Source organism: Triticum dicoccoides, chromosome 5B, assembly GCF_002162155.2.
Source record: "Triticum dicoccoides isolate Atlit2015 ecotype Zavitan chromosome 5B, WEW_v2.0, whole genome shotgun sequence".
NCBI classification, from domain to species: Eukaryota; Viridiplantae; Streptophyta; class Magnoliopsida; order Poales; family Poaceae; genus Triticum; species Triticum dicoccoides.
Window position 1 is genome coordinate 251,586,528 of NC_041389.1, and position 21,913 is coordinate 251,608,440.

The window sequence follows — 21,913 nt, forward strand, 5'->3', positions numbered from 1 at the left end:
TGTGAACAATTGTTCTTAGTGACATTTTTTTGAACTTCTGAACATTTTCCGATATGTACAAATATTTTTTAATCCTGGATAGTTTTTGGATTTATGAAAAAACAATAAAAAAATTAAAATTATAGGAAAGAAAAGGAAAATGGAAATAAACCAAAAGAAAAATTAACAGAAAAAGGAAAAAGAAGAGAAAAGCAAACAGAGAAAGAAAAAAAATAAAACAAAAAAGTTAGAACAAGGAAACAATGCTTCAAGAACCTTCTATAAGTTTCTCAAAACCAAAAGAACCGGCTGGGAACCTCTAGAAGGTTCCCAAAACCGGGGACGTTTAAACACTCAAGCGGGCTGGGGCTTCGCACCGAGCGTCTTAGTTCGTGGGCTTTTTGGGCCTTTTTTATCAACAGTAGCGACTGGCTCAAAAAGAAAAGGTGTGTGCTCGCAGGGAATCGAACCCAGTATTCCGTCGTGGAGAGAAGATGATATAACCAGCTGAACTAGTGACCATTCGCGTTTACTTCACAACACCAACCATTAAGAACCGAACTCCAGCGCAGATTCGAAGAATTTCTGAAATTACAAAAGCAATTTTTTCAAAGCAGCTAAAATCATAAATGCTAAAAAATATTTTTTGAAAATGGACAGTTTTCTGAAATGGGAACATATTTTGTAATTCCAAAACAAAATTTGGAAAAGCAAACATTTTTTGAGGGGAACGTAAAGCGAACATTATTCTGAATCTCCTAAAAAAATGGAAACATCAACATTTAATAAAAAATTATAAATAATATTTGAGTTCCAAATAATTTTCCAAAATGGGAACATGTTTTGAACCACCCTAACATTTTTTTGAAATTTGTGAACAAAAATTCTGAAACTGAACAATTTCAAAACTCAAAAATAAAACTATGCACATTTTTTGAAATTTGCGAACAATTTATTTAAAATGGGAACATGTTTTGAACTGCTTGAACATTTTTTGAAATTTGTGCACAAAAATAATGAAAACAGGAATATTTTTTGAAACTCCAAACAAAATTCAAAAGCACGAACATTTTTTGGATCTATGAACAAAATTTGAATACGGGAACATTTTTTGAAATTCCGAACAAAATTTAAAAAATGAACAGTTTTAAAACTCCCCAACAAAATTTCAAAACGCGAACAATTTTTGAAAAAGTGAACATTTTTTGAATATGTGATTTTTTTTAAATCGGAAACAATTTTCTGAAACTCCGGAACAAAACACAAACAAAATTTTGAAAACCGAACATTTTTTGAAAAAGGAAAACAAAAAAGAAAAAAGAAAAGAAACAATAAACCAAAAACGAAATGAAAAAGGAAACAGAAAAAAGAAAAAGAAATGAAAAACGGTTCAGGAACCTTCTAGAAGGTTCCCAAAACCAGAGAAGAAATTTTGATTCAAAGAACAAATTTGAAAAATCCCGAACAAATTTGGAAGAGCGAACATTTTTTGAATATGTGAGCAAAAAGTTGAAATCTAGTACATTTTCTGAATTTCGAAAGTTTTGTTCTTTTTTGTGTATCAAGAACAATTTTTGAATTTTGAGAACATTATTTCAAAAACTGAACTTTTTTCTGAAACACAAACAAAACTTAAATTCTTTGATATTTTTTGAAAAAAGAGAAGAAAAGAAAAAGAAATAAAAAGAAAATCCTAAACATTTTGTAATAATAAAATAGAAAAATATCAAAAAGAAAGGAGCAAGAAGAAAGAAAAAAACACAGAAAAAGAAGGGGAAAAACGAAAAAGGAAAGAAAAATCAAAAATAAAAAACCAGTTTAGGAACCTTCTAGAAAGTTCCCAAAACCGGAAAAAACCGGCTTGGAACATTTATAGAAGGTTCCCAGAACTAGTAGGATTGGAATGCTTAACAGGCTGGCCCGCCCACGAGCGCTCGGGCGATAGGGTGTGCGGAACCCCGACTGTTTGCCGCAAAGAGCGGCAAATAGGATTTTCCCTCCCCAACACTTAGCGTTTTTCATATAGAGGGATCCCGCGCTGAATGGCGGCGCGAGTTGGGCCGGCCCAGACACGCGGGAACAACAGCCTTGTTTTTTATTTATAGAGAAAATGTTTATCACTTGTAAAAAAATGTGTATGAGATAATTTGATCAGGTATTTAAAAAATATTAATCAATCATTTAAAAAAAGTTGAACAAGTATTTGAAAAAAATGTTAATCAAGCATTTCGAAAATGTTAAATGTGTATAGACAAAATGTTGACCATGTATTAAAAAATGATGAAAAAATCGGTCATATAGATCAAAATGTTAATCAAGCATTTGAAAACATATTGAACAAGTATTTGAAAGTTGTTAATCAAACATTTGAAACATGTGAAATGATTATGTGTATAAAAATGATAATCAAGCATTTCAAAAAAAATATTTACAAGTATTTTAAAAAATTTAATCAAGAATTTTAAAAATATTAAATGTGTATAGAAAAAATTTGATCATGTATTAAAAAGAATGTTACATTAGTAATCGAATTTTTTAAATGTGTACAGAAAAATGTTGACCATGCATTAAAAAATGTTATACTTGTATCGGGAAAAAATGTTAAATGTGTGTAAAAACTGGTGACCATGCATTCAAAAAATTCGGAAAATTTTATTTAAAAAATATTAATCAAGAGTTTGAAAAACAAGTTATATTTGTATAGAAAAAATGTTGGCCATGTATTCAAAAAATGTTAGCCAGTTATACGAAAAACATTAATCCAGAATTTAAAAAATGTTAAAGGTGTATTAGAATAATATATTAATATATCCAAAAATGTGTATAAAAATAGTGAAACCGGAGAGAAAACGAAAAAAATGCTGAAAAGCCAGAGTAAAACGAAGAAGAAAGAAATAAAAAACCGATTAGAACCGGAAAAGGTAATAAAAGAAACTGAGGAAAATAGAAGTAGTAAAATGGATAGAAAAAACAAGGAAAAACCTATGAAAAGCAAAAACAAAAAGGCGAAAAAAACAATGGTAAGCCGGCTCTTTTCCCTATAGATAGGTCGTGCCCTATTATTCAACACAAACCGAGCGATTACTCAATGGGTAGCTTCACTAAACATAATTGAGGAGACACGAGATTGAATCCTGGGATCTCACCTTTTAATATATTTTTCTCTTAAAGGTGTGCTTACAGGCCGGCTCATTACCGTGAACTCCTAAGGCAAGAGATCCTTTTGTCTCGCTGAATACGAGATATAGCTCCCGCGCGAGCGAATCCCTATTTGGCGCACGGTGCCCTCCTTATAGCATTATTTGCAGCTTTGTAATGGGTGGGCCCATATAACGTTTTCTCTTTTCTCCTTTTCCTTTTCTTTGTTTTTCTTTATTTATTCATTCCCTTTTCATTTTTTAAATGCATGAACTTTTTCCAATTCGAACACTTACTTCAATTTTGTCAACATTACTTTTTGAATTTCATGATTTTTTTCCAAACCACAAGTACTTTCTCAAATTCATGAAAAAATTCCATGAAAATAATCAAAATCAATGATTGTTTTCCAATTTCCATTAACTTTCTTCAAAGTCATGATTTTTTGTTAAATACACGTTTTTGTTCACAATCAATGAACTTTTTCAAATCCATGAACTTTTTTTAAAAATTGATGAACTTTTTTCAAATACGTGATGTTTTTTCAAAATCAATGAACTTTTTTGGAATACGTGGTTTTTTCCAAAATGGATGAACATTTTTCAAATCCATGAACAATTTTCAAATTCATGAACTTTTTGAATTTTCGAAAAAAATCGTATCCATGAACTTTTTTTTTTGAACTCATGAATTTTTTTGAAGTCACGAACTTTTTTCAAATTTTCGGATTTTTTTCCTTCAAAAGTCAACGGTTCACCAATCAACTCGTCAATTGTTGACCAGTCAACGGTCAACCAGTGACCGAGCAAACCAAGTAGAGAGCTTGAGCACTCGCGAGTGACCACATTGCATGTGGATGGGCCGGCCCACGATCACGGGGCGCGTGCGCGCCAATTTGGCTCTCTAGTAGGAGCACTGCGGAGAAGCACTCCGCTGCTAGACACCAAACATCGGTCCATAGCTAAAAAAACTGCCCTAAAGAGTTTAAGAACAAAAAATAAAATAAAAGATACTCGCTCCATCCCAGAATGTAAGACGTTTTTTTAACACTACTATAGTGTCAAAAACGTCTTACATTCTGGGATGGAGAGAGTAAAAAATAATATCGATCCAGTATTCAACAGTATTAATCGGTCTGCCACTCCCTAAACTAGTCTCTTCCCAAAAATTGTGAAAAACAAAAGGCAGCTGCTAGGCACCGGTCGACCGGCCCAAATTTCAGCTGGTCGCCGCGCCGCTGTCCGATTTGGCCATCTCTAACCGTCAGATCTACACGGACTTTCCCGCACATCCCACTCTTGTCTTTCATGCAAAAACAAAATACAACCTGAGAATCAAGTGAACTATTTGAGGATCTTTTGTCATAATCATATGCAAAACATGATGCCAATGACTTTGATCATGTTGTGTTCATTACATGGCGCATGCCAACCCAGGTAACACCAAACCAGACGAACCGATCACTAGAACGCCGATCCAGACATACCGAGACTATCCTACCCAAAGATCTTCTAACCGGCAACCGACAACACACTCAAAGTGGCCGGTAAAATGAAGCCGAAAAGTAACCAACCTAAGTTGACCCAACAACAATATAGAGGATAACCCAGCCGACGCACACCAATAGTCAAATAGCCACAGACCTGGCCTGCATACGCTTGGTGCGCCCGGGTTGGCATGTGGGGGTACGCCCATGCTCCCTAGGCACACATCGTGGGTTTATGTCGTTATTTTTACTAGATGGTCCATTACTCCATTGGCGAACGGACCAACTGCAGCCCGAAAGTTAAGCAAAACTATTTGAAGGATTTTTTGCCAGTCGTCCGCATATGATTATGTTGGTACCGCATTTGTATTTTCCTTGATAACGAACATTGCCCATGGCTTTCCTTGGCAACACATAAGTCGTTTACTTGAACACGCAAATGGACTCTGAGATTTTTGTTATGGTTCGGCCTTTACTCATCTCTTAAATACGACGAGAAAATAACAACCTTCAAATTAGATGAACCATTTGAACGATATTTCTAGTGAATTGCCTACAAGTGATTATATTCATATTGTTTTTGTATTTTCCTTGTATATTTACTAACAATAAAAAACAATGATCATTGACCATGTGCTTGGTTGTCCAGCCAGAGCAGAAGGAAGCCAAGTACACAGGCCAGATGATTAGGCTAGGGGAGGGCGCGATCAGCGAGAACGTGTAACCACATATGCCCATCGGCAAGGCCGCAACATCCAAAGGCCGGGTAGACATATAAGAACACACCATCCAGCCAGACCACAACACCCAAAGGCCGTTACCGATGTTTCCATCTAGTAGTCATGTCTCCCTATGTCGCTCATGAACGTGCTCTCTCTCTCTCTCTCTCTCTCTCTCTCTCCCTATGTGTGTGTGTCCTTATCAATCCCACACATAAACACCCCCCTTTATCCCTTTCTATCAATAGATTGCTTGTTGCGCCATTGGCGTAAAGACTAACTACAGCTCGGAAGGAAGTGAACTAGTTGAGGTACTTTTTTTCCCTAAACTAAGCAAATAATTATGTTCGTACTACATTTGTATTTCCTATGACGATGATCATTTCCCATTGCTTTGTTTCACGATAGTGCTAGATACATAGATAAGCTTTTGGGACGGAAGGGGTAGAGTCCAACAAATGCAACCTAAAAGATAAGTGTACCGGTAGAAAGAAGACCTCAGCAAACCATGCAACACACACATCTAAAAGCAACAGTTTAAGTTATGCAATGGTAGGAAGTTTTTGCATGTTGGGCAGAAAAAAAACGAATGACCACAACCCCACCTAAGCACGAACTAGGCCTCCATGTTGCCCGCGAGGCGGCACACACGGGCTTGAGGGCCTGCCTCAGGGGCCGAAGACGCCGACATGAGGGTATGGCCTCCTCTTCACGTGCGAAGCAGTGCACAAGACACTGCACGCGTGCGCGACCCAAGCCACCGCATGGAGGTAGCCCTACGCACGCTCGCGATCCTCCCAATCACCAAGGCGCCTCACAACACATCTTTGTCTTTGCTGATCACCGCTCCATAGAAGAATATGTCCTCAGCAAAGAAAAATCTGTGGTGCTCACCTGGCATGATGGGCAAGCGCCGAAGGACAATGGCGCATTGCTTCGCCCCACGAACGTAGTCGATGAACCCTGCATTAGAACCAACAATTTGATCCATCCCTAAACAACCCCTGGATCATGGGTGACAGTGGCGATTATATTTTCAAGTCATGATCGAAGCAATGAATTTGTGTAACCACGTCCGCCTGGAACACCATTCGGATTGACTAGACCCGAGGCTATGGTTTCGAGTAGGAATATGTGCCTAGTTTGAGAGAAAATAGAAAAATTATTTAAGAAGGACGTGAAATGCTAAAAGATTGTAGAACAAGTACTTCTTGGACACAAATGAAAGAGAGGGTGAAGAAGCGGAGGAGAAGCAGTTCCCGATACATAGAATGGTCAATAATGTATCCACTCTTACACCTCGGCTTCTTTGCATGCCAAGGAGAGTAATGGAAAATACGGCATGCAGGCAACCGATGTCGAGGAGCATGTACCGAGGAGCAGCTTCTACAACGGCATGGCAAATGCACATGCGAAGGCACCGCAACTTGCACCATCATATAAGATGCCCCTTTACTCCAATCCATCCGCGTGATCACATGCACCTACGCAGCTAGACCAAGTACAATAGAGATCCCACCAATCGCAAGATCAAGTGACCACAACCCACATCCATGGAAGTGATGCTCTCTAGTAGTAGGGGCCTACGGCAGATGGCCCACGACACCGGCTTGCATCCCAACACTTAGAGACACCTCTAGAAGGTGCTCGTGGTTGCCACAATGTGGACACATATGTGAGGGTCTTAGGCATGCCAATAGCTTCAAAACGAGCCCAAGAATGCTCAAATCAAAGTCGGATGTGAATGTTATGGCCAAAACGATGAAATCCCCAAAGCTTGATTTTGTGTGGCCGCACACTTGGCCTGACAGTCCGGGCGACGTCTGGGCAGGTCAGATCTCATTCTGTTTTGCGAATGGGTTGGTCAAACAGTTTGGCTCGAAAATTCCTAGTCAGTCTGGGCGACTAAGGAACTTTAGATCCCGAAGGGGTCCGGAAACTTGACTTGGGGTAGGAAATGATATTTCTTGCTCGAAATGGATGGGGAAAAAGAAAAAGAATAGGCTAGGGGAACGCAAAGGAAGGTAGGTCAACTCATGACACCAAATGATCTAGGGCAAACCTCAAGGTTAGCATAATCATCAAGAATTGGAGGTGAATTTGTGGAAGAACACAAAGAATGTGATGAAAAAGAGGGCGGACACGAGGGAAAACACTCGAATCAACACACATACATGTAAATCAAAACACACACAGTTAGACCCTTGACAAAGAGGGCTTGATGCTTCTATGAGAGAGATGGAACAAGATAGGGTTCTTCCCCAAGTCCTGGAATAAAGAGGTCTTGATGCTTCTACGAAGCCTTTCTTCTCCACAAGTGGAGGTCTTGATTCACTTGGGGAACCCTTCTCCTCAAGACGAGGACATGGTTCCACTAGGGAAGATAGATCCCACAAAGGAGATACATGAGAAAGTATCTAAGGTTTTATTTCTAGTCTTTGCTAACCCTAGAGAGGTGGTGGGGGAGTGCTTTATATTGGACCATGGGCCTTTTATTACGCACGTGCAAGACTCAGCCGGACAGACCAGCCGGAAAGTGTGCGGTCAGTTCGGGTGTTGGAGCAAGCACGAGGCGGACTCGGAGATAGTCAGATGCGGGTGCGGACTAGGGTGGTCAAACACTCTGGGTGGCCAGACATACGGCTGGATAGTCATGTAAACACCTGGCTACAACTTTTTTCTTTGGTGTTATGTGCCCTTCTAGCTGGATAGTCCGTGCAGAGTGACCGGACATTCCGACTGCCTGATGGCGGCTCCTCCAACTTCGTCTTGCGCTTTTTTCTCCACTTCCAATGATGCGGAGCATCCCTTGACCATCCCCATGGACGTCACACCACCACCGCAAGCACGGAGAGGACCTACGACGAGAGCTCACGCACGCGCCGTCAAAACCAAGGTGAACTCTTTCCTCTTCGAGTTTCATTCGGATTCACACAAGAGTCGGATTCTACCTCAAATGGAAACTCTATGCAGTCTTAGGTACCAAGAAGAAGTCCATGAAGAAGCTCGGAGGGAGATCCAAGCACCCGAGAAGGATGGGAAGGAAGAAGGACGCGAGAAGCATGAAGCGACAGGCTCTTGGACCCTCAGATGCCCGGCCCTCCATGCCCCCGGGTGCCCGGGCCTTCGGCCATCGCCCAGGGCCTGCCCGCTGTTCACCCCGGGTGCCCGGCCGTGGCCTGGGTGGCGCCCCTGAGCAGCCCGGGTGCCCGGCACCCCCGGCTGGGAGCTGCACCGCTGCCCCGGGTGCCCGGGCCATCAACCCCGAGTGCCCGGCTGAAAGCACAAGTGCTCCCTAGGTGGTTTTGGTAATTAATGTCAACATATCTCTTGTTGGACTAACACTTTTATCTAGTATGTTTCAGATAAGTTCAACAATGGAGTGGCATGGACTAAAGGATGTGGGAACTCCTTCAAGATGCCAAGGACAAAGGATTGGCTCAAGCTTCAAGCTCAAGACTCTTCATTTTACATTTTAGTGATCCAAGATCACATTGACTCTATAGGAAAAGCCAATACTATCAAGGAGGGATGAGGTGTTGCTTAATGAGCCTCTTGCTTCATGTGCTTAGTGATATGCTCCAAAACCCTCAGTTACTTTCCCACTTCCACAAATGACCTAAACCCAAAGCCAAAATCGGTCACACCGATTCTTCCTATCCGGCGCCACCGATTCCAAAAGTCATAGCCACTGCCACATACCCTAAGCAAATCGGTCTTACCGATAGGGATCTCGGTCTCACCGAGATGGGATTGTAATCTCTCTGTGTATGTCCATTATCAAAATCGGTCTCACCGAGTTTGAGAAATCGGCACTACCGAGATTACAATGCAAACTCTCTGGTTAACTCATTACCAAAATCGGTCTCACCGAGTTTGTGTAATCGGTCAAACCGAGTTTGCCTGACCAACTCTCTGGAATGCTTATTATCAAAATCAGTCTCACCGAGTTTGTGTAATCGGTCTTACCGAGATTACGTTATGCCCTAACCCTAACCATATCGGTCTCACCGAGTTGCATTTCGGTCCCACTGAAAATCCTAACGGTCACATTATTTGCTAAATCGGTCTGACCGAGTTTAACGATTCGGTCCCACCGAGTTTGGTAGATTGTGTGTAACGGTTAGATTTTGTGTGGAGGCTATATATACCCCTCCACCTCCTCTTCATTCGTAGAGAGAGCCATCAGACTGAACCTACACTTCCAGCATACATTTTCTGAGAGAGAACTACCTACTCATGCGTTGAGGCCAAGATATTCCATTCCTACCATATGAATCTTGATCTCTAGCCTTCCCAAGTTGCATTCCACTCAAATCTTCTTTCCACTAGATCCAAAACCTATGAGAGAGAGTTGAGTGTTGGGGAGACTATCATTTGAAGCACAAGAGCAAGGAGTTCATCATCAATGCACCATTTGTTACTTCTTGGAGAGTGGTGTCTCCTAGATTGGCTAGGTGTCACTTGGGAGCCTCCAACAAGATTGTGGAGTTGAACCAAGGAGTTTGTAAGGGCAAGGAGATCGCCTACTTCGTGAAGATCTACCGCTAGTGAGGCAAGTTCTTCGTGGGCGACGGCCATGGTGGGATAGACAAGGTTGCTTCTTCGTGGACCCTTCGTGGGTGGAGCCCTCCGTGGACTCGCGCAACCGTTACCCTTCGTGGGTTGAAGTCTCCATCAACGTGGATGTACGATAGCACCACCTATCGGAACCACGCCAAAAACATCCGTGTCTCCAATTGCGTTTGAATCCTCCAAACCCTTCCCTTTACATTCTTGCAAGTTGCATGCTTTACTTTCCGCTGCTCATACACTCTTTGCATGCTTGCTTGATATGTATTATGAATGTTAAACTTGTGCCTAAACTCCACTTAAACTTAAAGATCTTAAAAATTGCAACTTTGGTACTTAATGTCTAATCACCCCCCTCTAGACACCTCTTCTCAAGGTCCTACAAGTGGTATCAGAGCATTGGTCTTCATTGCTTTGGTTTAATCACCATTGGAGGAAGATGGATGAGTCTACTATTGGGAGTCTTAGACATAGAGTGCCTATTCTTGATGGAGAGTATTTTCATGAGTGGAAAAATGAGATGCTTGCTATTTTCAATCAATATCATTTGAACAAGTACATTGCTAGCCCTTGTGTGCCTTATGTTGATCCTATGCATCCTACCCATGATGAATCTATTGACATGATTAGGAATCTTAGAACTACCGAACTTATCATTAGAGGATTGCCTAGAAACTTGATTGGATGCTTGCCTACTTTTAAGTGTGCCTACACCATATGGAAATTTCTTGAGGAACGATTTTCAGATTATTCCTTGAAAAATCTTGATGAAATTCTCCATAAGTCTATTGCCTTGAGTAAGATGAATTCTAGTGATCCTATGTTTGGTGATCGTCTATTTGAGCTTACAAACCTTATGCGTGCTAAAGGAAATGTTGGGATTATTAGTGATATTATTTCCGAAGCTATAAAAATTCATAAGCAAGATCATTGTCAAACTCACTCTAATGAATCACCCTCTCTAGGACTTGATCCACCACATGATGATGTTGAACATGGATACTATGATGAGGTTGATGATAGTGACTTCGATCTTGATGATGCAATGAGACATTTTGGTCTTATGGCAAATATTCGGGGATATATGTCAGGAGGAAAGGAATGGGTTCTTGATAGTGGATGTACCGATCACATGACCGGAGATAAGGACATGTTTCGTGAGCTTGCTGATAATGATAGTCCATGAAAGTATGTCACTTTCGGTGACAACTCAAAGGGTAAGGTGGCCATATCACATGATAGCTCCATACAAAATGTTATGCTCGTTGAATCTCTTGGATACAACTTAATTTCAGTATCTAGACTTGCTGATTTCGGTTTCAATGTTCTATTTACTGAAGTTGATTGCCAAGTGTTTCGTCGAGACAATCATAAAATGGTCTTCACCGGTGTGCGTAGAGGTGATCTATACATTGTTGATTTCACTAAAAAGGCTCAACCTAAAACTTGCTTCATTGCTAAATCCTCAAAAGGTTGGTTATGGCATAGAAGACTAGGTCATGTTGGTATGCGAAACCTTGACAAGCTTATTAAAGGAAATCATATCCTTGGAGTTAATGATGTCATATTTGATAAGGATAGACTTTGCAGCGCTTGTCAAGCAGGTAAACAGGTTGGAGGAAGGCATCCCGTGAAGAACATCATGACCACAAGGAGGCCACTCGAGCTACTTCAGATGGATCTTTTCGGTCCCAACTCTTACAAGAGTCTCGGTGGAAATTCTTTTGGTCTAGTTATAGTTGATGATTTTTCAAGATTTACGTGGGTGTTCTTTCTCGATGATAAATCGCAGGTCCAAAAGATCTTCAAAAACTTCGCTAGGAAGGCTCAAAACCAATTTGAAGTGAAGATCAAGAAGGTTCGTAGCGACAACGGAACGGAGTTCAAGAATGCAAATGTGGACACCTTTCTTGACGAAGAAGGGATTTCACACGAGTTCTCGGCTACGTACACACCTCAAGAAAACGGAGTTGTTGAGAGGAAGAACCGGACGCTCATTGAAATGGCGAGAACGATGCTTGATGAGTACAAAACATCGAAGCACTTTTGGGAAGAAGCGGTTGAGATAGCTTGTCATGCAACAAATCGCTTGTATCTTCACAAGCTACTCGGCAAGACGGCATACGGGCTCCTCACCGGTAACAAACCCCAAGTTGGATACTTTCGAGTATTCGGCTCAAAGTGCTACATTCTTGATAAGCATCGTCGCTCTAAATTTGCTCCTAAGTCTCATGAAGGTTTGCTACTAGGTTATGGCTCAAACTCTCACACTTACCATATCTACAACAATTTCACCCGAAAGGTTGAAGAGACGGTAGATGTGAAGTTTGATGAATCTAACGGCTCGCAAGTAGAGCAATTGCCAATTGATGTAGGAGACAAAGATCCTTCGGAAGCAATCCAAGACTTGTCTATTGGCAAGGTTCGTCCAACGGAGGTGAAGGAGAGTACCTCATCCATCCAAGTGGAAGCTTCTACTTCACGACAAGGTGAACCAAGAGTTGATACAGAAGCATCCACAAGCGAGACACACCAAGATGAAGAGAACGAGGAAGTGCATCAAGATGAACGCCAACAACCTCCTTCTCCACCACGACAGGAGAATGACAACGCCAACAATGAAGAAGGCCAAGAAGAAGAAGAACAAGATGAAGAAGATGTTCAACAAAGACCCAAGCAAAAGCTTTCACGAGTTCGAGTAAGAATTGCTAAAGATCATCCCGTCGAGAAAATCTACAATGACATTCAAACCGGGAGAATCACTCACTCTAAAACTCATTTAGCTAACTTTTGTGAAAACTATTCTTTCATCTCTAGCATTGAACCTATGAAGGTTGACGAACAATTGGAAGATCCGGATTGGATAAATGCTATGCATGAAGAGCTACACAACTTTGAGAGGAACCAAGTTTGGACATTGGTTGAGAAGCCGACAACAACCACAACGTCATCGGTACCAAATGGGTGTTTCGCAACAAGCAAGATGAAGATGGACAAGTAGTTCGCAACAAAGCACGTCTCGTCACCCAAGGCTACACACAAGTCGAAGGTATGGACTATGGTGAGACCTATGCTCCCGTTGCTAGACTTGAGTCCATTCGCATCTTACTTGCCTATGCTAATCATCATGATACCACCTTGTACCAAATGGACATTAAAAGTGCTTTTCTAAATGGTGAAATAGAGGAGGAAGTTTATGTTAAGCAACCTCCCGGCTTTGTCAATCCTAAGAAACCCAATCATGTTTACAAAATTCACAAAGCTCTTTATGGTCTTAAACAAGCTCCTAGAGCATGGTATAAATGCTTGACCAAGTTCCTTATTGAAAAAGGCTTTGAAATTGGGAAAATTGATTCTACTCTTTTTACTAAAAGGGTTAATGGAGAACTATTTGCGTGCCAAATCTATGTTGATGATATTATATTTGGTTCAACTAACCCTCATTTTAGTGAAAAGTTTGGGAAGCTAACGTCGGAGAAGTTTGAGATGTCTATGATGAGTGAACTCAAATTCTTTCTTGGGTTGCAAATGAAGCAAACTAAGGAAGGTACCTTTGTTTCTCAAACGAAGTACACCAAGGACTTATTCAAGAAGTTCAATATGCAATAATGCAAAGGTATGTCTACACCCATGCCTACTAGTGTACATCTTAACTTGACCAAAGATAGTGAACCAGTTGATCAAAAGGTTTATCGCTCTATGATTGGTTCATTATTATATCTATGTGCTTCACGTCCTGATATCATGCTAAGTGTGTGCATATGTGCACGATATCAAGCTGCTCCTAAAGAATGTCATCTTAAGGCCGTGAAAAGGATAGTGAGATACTTAATCCATTCACCAAACTTTGGCATTTGGTATCCTAAGAGGGCCTCTTTCGATCTTGTTGGCTATTCCGACTCGGCCTATGCCAGAGACAAGGTTGATAGAAAGTCCACTTTGGGTACTTGTCAATTTCTTGGTAGATCTCTTGTGTCTTGGTCCTCTAAGAAACAAAACTCGGTATCCTTATCCACCGCCGAAGCTGAATATATTGCCGCTGGTTCATGTTGTGCTCAATTACTTTGGATGACCCAAACTCTTAAAGATTATGGGATATATGTGAGACATGTTCCATTGCTTTGTGACAATGAAAGTGCTATTAAAATTGGTCATAATCCTGTGCAACATTCTCGAACTAAGCATATTGAAGTTTGTCATCATCTCATTCGAGATCATGTTGCTAAGGGTGACATTGATCTTAAGCATGTTCGCACCGAAAAGCAATTAGCGGATATATTCACTAAACCTCTTGATGAGAAAGTGTTTTGCAGGTTAAGAGGAGAATTGAACATCATTGATGCTTCAAACTTGGAGTAGAAACTCCATTGGATACATGCAAGACATGAGCTTATGACTAATCCTTGATATTTCTCTTATGATGAAAATCTTATGTCTTGGATATATTTGTATCTTGCATGTTACCTAACCCATGTAGGTACTTGGTGGAATCAAACTCCATGAGATTGTAATCTACTCACATCTTGAGCAATCTCTACATCATCAAGGTTCTACACTATGGTGGTTAAAGACAAGGAAGCACGGAACCATTCAAACATATCCTTTGACAAATTCTTTGGTGAGCTTCATGATTGTCATTTTGGATACACAAGTGCTCTTCCTTGCAAGAACTAACCCATGTAGGTAGATGGACTCAAATTCCAAGTGGTGCTCCAAATTCTTGATGAGCTACATCAACCTTGAGCAACCCACACAAGTTCAACTACATGGACAACACCACCAACCAAGGTATGTTATTCCATCTTTGAGAAGCTTTACTCCAAGTCATGAGCTAAAGCAACTCGACAAGATGTGAATACATCAAGATGCTTAAACGAAAAATGGCAACCCCATTTTGAGCTTAAACGATGAGTATGACCTATGATCAAGTGATCTCACTTGACTCCTAAGTCAATATACTCTAACATAGGTGACTTTGTCGCCGACCATCTCTAGATGAAGTTCTCTTGTGTTCTTCTCTGTGTTTTTGCATTTGTCTCATGCATATTTGTTTTCCCTTTCAAAAAAAACTTCATCTAGATTTCTTTCCACTACTAGGGAAAACCCTAGCAGTAGCGCGTGTTTTGTGCCCACTAGTAGCGCGGGTGGCCGCGCTACTAATAAGGCACTACAGCTATTGCTTAGTAGTAACGTGTGCCATCATGCACTACTGCTAGGACAAATAGCTGCAGCGCTTGTTCACTACCGCGCTACTGCTAAGGTATCTACTTGCAGCGTGTTTTCTTTCCATCGCTACTAGTATTTTTTTATTTTTTTATTTTTAGTGTATTTATGCGCCATCATACAAATATTGGTACAATACCAGCTGTTATGAGGTTTACATCATTATGTCCATAACAGTGTATTAAATGAAGGTGGATTAGGTTCAAGTGGAGGCAATATGTGGTGTATGTCAAAAGTATACTACTAATCCAAACTTGATCTAGTTTGGACTAGTAGTACTTTCGATGTGCACAACATGTTGCCTCCACTTGAATCTAATCCACCAGCACAAGCTATTTAATCATCATCATCATAGTCATTACCACCAACAGTATTTATTTAATCAACACTAACACTAGCTAATAATAATCATCATAGTCATTACCACCAACACTAGCTATTTTATCATCATAGTAATAGTGTAGCACATCATCATCCTCAAACTCATTTCTAGCTAGCTAATCACTCATGCTGCTCTCTCTTAGGTAAAATAACATAAAACATATATAGCTCTCCTCCTCGATCAAACTGGAGCATGCAGATGAACCTGTCTCCTAATCGTGGGTAGCGCATCTGTTTGCTGCCCCCTAGTACTTCTCTGCGCTCCCCCATCACATATTTGGTCCAGTCTTGCACTATTAAGCATCCGTCGCTAATCTTGAATGCACTAAAGTAATCTGTAGGATATCTTGGCCGTAAGCTGATAATACTCATGGTACCTTTAGTCTCGATCCCATAAGGCACAACATTCATTGGGAGTCCCTGTTGAAGAACATCATACGGTAACATACTTAGCAATGAAATTTAGCTTCAAAAATAATGTATGGAAAAGATGCACCGATGACAAATAGTAAAAATCTTACCATCCTTCCTAAATAGATGTGACCGTAGTTCATTACAAACACTATTGGTCGCACATTTTCAGTACTAACATTTCTAAATGCAGGAAGAAAATTTGTCTTGACAGTATCAAGATCCTCAAGCCATGAAACATAATGACTGAGCTCCTCGCAGTTGAGTTCAGCCCCAGGACAGTATATGGTCCTGTCTACCAAGCGCTGGACATGTTTGCTTGCATGGAAATAAGCTGGCAATACAAATTAGTTGTCAACTATTTTTGAATAAACAATATCAAAGACATAAATATGGTTGAGAAACTTACATAATGGTATAACTGGAGGCATTTGCACATCGACCCAGATGTCGGTATTACCTTCAATATCATCTTCCGGACGAATATCAAAGGTGATAACCATATCAGGCTCAAATGCATAAGTCTTGCATAGTGCTCGCCATGTTTTGCATCCAAAATAGGTGTAGTCGTCTGAATTGTATAACTTCGCATGGAAAATATAACCATGCTCGGTCTTCAAGTAAACTTTCTTTTCCTCCATACTATGACTAAAACCTATCTTATCCAATACAAAAACTCTTGCATGGCAGGGGATACGCTAGTAGAATAGTAAAAAAAATATAAGTTGAAGCAAATGAAGCATATGTCATGCTTAATTACGAAAAAAGACTTGTCGTTGTGACTTACTGTATCCACTTCGAAGTTCTCGTCCAGCTTGATGCTGAAGCGCCTATCATCATCTAGGAAGATTCCGTCGCACAGGCCGCGCTCATCTTCGCAGTATTTGCAAATACTGAAATCCTTCTCGTCGTCAGACATTTCCTATGTTCATAGTTAAAACATTAATTGAAAATCGATCGAAGACAACTACCAAGATACTCAACACACAAATCCGGGGCACTCGATATTTCCTACATATTCTAGCACAAGTCATGCCAAAATTCACGGAAAAATCCGGCATGACCTTTGCTAAAATAGGACATATCGAGCGCCTGAAATTTGCCGGAACGGAAATGAATCAACACTCCGGCAAAACATAGGCCACTCGAAGGTGTAACCTGCAAACATGACCGGCCACTTGGATATTGAGCAACATAAGATATACATTTCAAAATATCTTATAGGACTCAAATTAGCATGCATTCAATAAGCAAAAGTAGATCATCTCATGCGTCAGTACATCGTCGAATATTATCACTAATACATCACGAATAGTGTCATACATATAACATCACTAATACAACTAAAACTCTAGCACACGACGGGCATCGGCGCGGGCGGTGGACACCCACAGAGAAGGCACCATCACGGGATCATAGCTCCAGTGAGATCCCCGGAGAACCTGCCAGGTATTGGAGAACGGCATGTGCTCCAACGCAAACAAGTAGCGACGGACGTGCGCGTCCTCCTCACTGACGCGGTGACGCACCACCTCCGCGGAGTCCTCGAGCCTCTGGATCGTCACTGGCCCACGCGACCGCCACCAAAGAAGGTTCGGGTCAACGACAGGCTGGCTCCTCACCAACCTGCGCCCCCCGGTAGGTAGCGCCTCCCAGTACCACCCCGGTGGAGCCCAGTCCCGGACATGGCCGATCTGGTCAAGCAGGTGTCGTCCTCCGCCGACTCGACGACGAGGATGCGGGATAGGCATCGTCCACGTCGAGGCGGGAAAAATTGCTTTAACTAAAAAATCACCTAATTAGTACCTAGTTCTTACTAACTAGTTCTTACTAACTAAATAGAAGAAGGTCAAATTTTACTCATTTTATTATGCATTACACTAGTGTTTATTCATCATCTAAGAAAACATCACCTAAGATAAAATCCCAGCCGCATCTGTATCCAATTCATTTCCACCCATAGATGAACCCTAACTATTTGATGCAACTAAAATTTGAAGAACTCTATCTAGGCAGAGGTAGGGGAGGGGGAGGAGCAGGCGTGCCCACCTCGATCGGGTGCCTGCAGCGAGAGAGGGCAGGCGGCGTCGAGGTCGGGCTTGGGGCGGCGTCCGGGGTTGCGTTGAGGTCGGGGGCGGCGTCCGGGGTGGCGTTGAGGTCGGGGGTGGGGGCGGCGTTGAATCCGGGGGCGGGGGCGGCGTAGAGGGTGTGCGGAGAGCGCGCGGCGACTGTCACATCCCTAGCTGCTGGTAGTGCTCTAGGCTAGCTTCATGTGGGCATCATGTCTATACTTTTGAAATTTGAACTGAGGAATTCAGAAGCCTCAAAACCCTAAATAAAAGAGGGGCAAAAACCCTAGAAATCTCATCCATTGCTCCAAAATGCTCTTCTTAAATGTTTGATAATTTTTGGTAAGGGTTCTGGTCCCAACCAAAATATTGAACATTTTTAAGGAATTATTTTTGGGACTTTGGATTTAATTCATTAGCTATTTGAATTTGAATTATATTCATATAATTAGAATATAATTTAAATACCCCTGAAATATTTTATAAGCTTTTGGAAAAGTCCATCTAGCAGTATAAATATTCAGAGGAGTTTTGGCATTGTTTGAATTATTTTTTAAATTCAAAATAGTGGCAAAAGATTATATAAAAACAAAACAGAGAAAAAAATAAAAAAAGAACAGAGCTTACCTGGCCTCACCGTGCAGCCCACCAGAGCCGGCCCAGCTCCTGTGCTGGTCCAGCACTGTGTGGCCCAGCCCACCGCCGCCTCCCTCCCCTGTCGCCTTCCTCCTCTGCCAGGAGGACAGGCACGCGCCCGGCGCGCGCGGCCACGCGCCCCGGCCACCTCCTCCCTGCTTCGGCCACCTCCTGCCTCCCTGCTTGCCTCCACTACTCCCTGGAGACGCCACGCGGCCCCACGAACTCTCTCACTCTCCCGTATCTCTCCCTCCGTCCCTATCCCCTTCTGCTCTCTCTCTCACGATCGACCACGAGCACCCGAGAGCACCGACGAGCTCCACCGCGGCCAGTGTCCACCCCTCGCCTCGGCGATGCTTCCAGAGGAACCGCCGCGCCTTCCTCTTCGTCTCCACCAACTCACGTGACGCCGGGAGCCCTGCATCGCCGCCCACGTCGCCGTTCCCCTCTTCGGCCACCGGAGATCGTCGCCGTCGATTCGCTGCACTCCGGCCGCCCCCGAGCCCACTAACCCTCCCTACAGCTCCGCGGTGAGCCTCCGTGCAGAACCCCTCTCTCTCCCCTCGCGTTTGCGAGCTCTAGGCCATAGCTCCGCCGCGGCCGAAGCTCGCCGCCGCCATGCCTCGTCGCCGTCGTGGCCAGAGCCACTGGAGCTCCCACCTGAGTGCACCATCATGCTCAGACCGTCTCCACAAGCCCGTAGCACGCCCCAGCTCGCTTTCCTGTGCCCCCTAGCTCTCGCTCGCGTCTCGCCCGAACTCCGGCCGCCGCCGCGAGCTCGCCTCCGGCGAACTCCGTCCACCCCCGCACCTCCCGTTGGTCCCCTTAGATGCGCACGGGCGCGGGCTACCTCCTGGTGCCCTTGGCGCGTCGATCCGATGCCCCTAGCGCAAGTCCGGCGTTCCCCCGCCGTGCGGAATGGTCGCCGCCGGTGAAACTCCGGCAGGAGCTGACGTGGCTCCGTCATTAGGAGCTAACCCAGCTATTTAAACAACCCACAGCCACTGACAGTGGGCCCCACCCCTGGTCAAACCTCAGTTAGCGCCGGGTTTGACCGGGATTAGCTCCTGTGTCACTGACGTGTGGCCCCCACACGTCAGGTTTGACCTGGGGCGCCCAGTTGACCTGCTAACATCACTGTGACGTGGGGCTGACGCAATAAGTATTTTCTGGATTTAAAATAATCAGGAAATTCCAGAAAATAGCTAAAACTTCTAAAATTCATAGAAAATTAACCGTAACTCCAAATTAAATAATTTATATATGAAAAATTATCAGAAAATTCAAGGAATCCATCTATACCATTTTCATGCATGTTAGAACAACTTATAGCTGTTGTATAGCACAAATCAATTAAATGGCATTTGAATAATCACATATGGAGTTTGAATTTGAATCTTGTATTCAAACCAACTTCATTTAATCTGTTGCTAGTTGCATTAGCTCAAAACACATTCATATTGCCATGTCATAGCATGCATTATATTGTGCATTGCATTGATTGTGTTTCTTCTGTATTTGCCGGTGTCGTTCCCCCTCGATAGACGTTGTACCGATGATGTGATCGTTGACACTGATGAAGACTCAATGTTATCTTCAGAAGTGCCAGGCAAGCAAAACCCCCTTGTTCATTCTGATACAATCCTACTCTCTCGCTCCTGCTCTCTTTTACTGCATTAGGACAACATCGATTCATCTGTTACTTGCTGCGGTAGCTGAACCCCTTTATCCTTTGCATGACCTGTCATTGCCACAGTAATTAGATGAAACCCACTAGCATGAGTAGGAGTTGTTTGAGCCCTGTTGTGCCTACTCATTCATGCTTGTTTGTCATGCCTGCTACTGCTTAGAGTTGAGTCAGGTCTGATTCATCGGGAATGAATCAGAGGCATGTGAACATGTCCTACTATGGGTGAACTAAGTGTGTGAACACGATTTGGTAAAGGTAGCGGTGAGAGGCCATGTAGGAGTACATGGTGGGTTGTCTCATTGCAGCCGTCCTCAGGAACTGAGTTCTGTGTTTGTGATCCATGACCAGTTACTACCACACATTGGGTTCCGGTAACTCGACCCCTCTCGACTTATTAATCAACATGATCTCTGTCCAGGAGTTGCAACTAGTTTCTGGTGTTGGTAGTTAGTGTTAGTAGTCTACCAAGTGGCACCCGGTACAGGTGGGCTTGGGACAGACTAGGCACAGTGGCACGGTGTACCAAGTGGCACCCGGTTGGTGGGCTTGGGAACCCTGCACACATCGTTTGGGGCCGTAAGCGACACCCCGGCCGGATCTCCTTGCGGATGGAACCCGAATAGGCGATAAACCTGGACTAGAGACTTGTTCGGTTAGTCAGGTCGTGGCCGACTCCCTCGCCCGGTTTCCGCTTGAAGGTTGCCGAGGTACATGACGTGTACAGGGCGGTAAGTGGCGAGAGCGTGTGTGAAGAAGTACACCCCTGCAGGGTTATCATTATCTATTCGAATAGCCGGATTCCTCGGATATGGAAACTTGGACCCCTTGCATAGTTCATAGACAAGTGAAAGTGGATACTCTAAAATACGTAAGATAAGCGTGAGTGCTATGGATGGCGTTCTCGTAGGGAGACGGGAGCGGATCCATAGTGGTGTATTGATATGGTGAATATGTGGACTCGTGTGCGCCACCTCAAAAGAGTTACTTCCAGTCGTAGTTCAGGATAGCCACCGAGTCAAAGCTGGCTTGCTGCAGTCAAACCCTACCATCCCCTTTGTTGATAATGATGCATATGTAGTTAGTTCTGATGTAAGTCTTGCTGGGTACATTTGTACTCACGTTTGCCTATTTTATGTTTTGCAGAGAGACTTCAGTCTCACTAGTAGTTCCACGTGGACTTCGACGTTTAGCTTGTTACCTCAGCTACGATCTTGTGCCTCGGCAGGATCTGGTAGATAGTCAGGCTTCTCAGCCTTTTCATTTATAGATGTCTGTACTCAGACATGATAGCTTCCGCATGTGCTTTGACTTGTATGCTCTGATTGTTGGGTCATGAGACCCATGTTTGTAATATCTCGCTCCTCGGAGCCTATTGGATAATTACTTGAGTCGTAGAGTCATGTTATGATGCCATGTTGTATTTGCACATATCGAGCATATTGTGTGTATGTTATTGAAATGCTTGGTATGTGTGGGATCTGACCATCTAGTTGTTTATCTTTAGTAGCCTCTCTTACGGGGAAATGTCTCCTAGTGTTTCCACCGAGCCATGGTAGCTTGCTACTGCTCCAGAACACTTAGGCTGGCCGGCATGTGTCCTTCTTCGTTC